General features: G+C 33.4%; 1 pseudogene; it reads right to left on the bottom strand.

Annotated features, from left to right (window-relative positions):
- Positions 1-56: 56 nt before the first annotated feature.
- Positions 57-373, bottom strand: LOC109131725 (annotated as a pseudogene).
- Between the last annotated feature and the right edge of the window lie 402 nt (positions 374-775).

Below are 775 nucleotides of genomic sequence, written 5' to 3'. Positions count from 1 at the left end.
TCCCTAGCCAACCTTCTTGTAAAAGATCTTTTCTTACTACCAAGTGGATTCATATTCATACTAGATAAAAATAAAAAAGGAAACTCTAACAATTTCTTTGTTCTCAACGCCCCTAAATTTCCAGGAATTAGTCACTTCAACAGTCTTCAATGGTTATACGGGTATCCAAAGTACGGACGAGATGGATGTTTATTGTTCCAACCATTTTAATTAGTCCCAATCCCAAAGAAGAAGAAAGAAAAGGAATCTTTTTGAAGAAAGTTTTCGTGTTGTTGATTTCTCGGCGTAGTGCTTCTTCCCCTGTGCCTCCTATTCGTATATTGTATTAGTCTAGTAGGATTGATCTGTAATACGGGAACCGTAGGTAAAAAACCTTTTGCTCAATACTAGAATTCATAATTGAAGCATCTAAGGCTGCACTAATCGTGGATACATGACAGAAGGGATTGCTTTTTTATATTATAAACTTCACCTTCAAAAGCGTAGATTTTTTTCAATACTCATTTTTTTCTATTCCAAATCGGTGAGAAATAGAAAAAAATGATAATGATAATCAAATCGCACCATCTCTGTAATAAGTAAATGCCTCTTTTTCTCCGGAAGTTGTCGGAATGACTCGTAATAAGATATCGGCTACAATTGTAAAGGTTTTATCAATAAAATTTCCATTTATACGCGATCTTGGCATAGGTAGTAATCCATTCTATAACTCTTTTTATTTCCTTTAACTTTTCTTTTGTGAGAAAATTTTCTCACAAACAAAGGAATTTTATAG

Source organism: Camelina sativa, unplaced genomic scaffold (genome assembly GCF_000633955.1).
Source record: "Camelina sativa cultivar DH55 unplaced genomic scaffold, Cs unpScaffold03571, whole genome shotgun sequence".
Lineage (NCBI taxonomy): Eukaryota > Viridiplantae > Streptophyta > Magnoliopsida > Brassicales > Brassicaceae > Camelina > Camelina sativa.
Note: the sequence above shows the minus strand (reverse complement) of the source record. Positions and strands in the feature narration are given on the sequence as shown.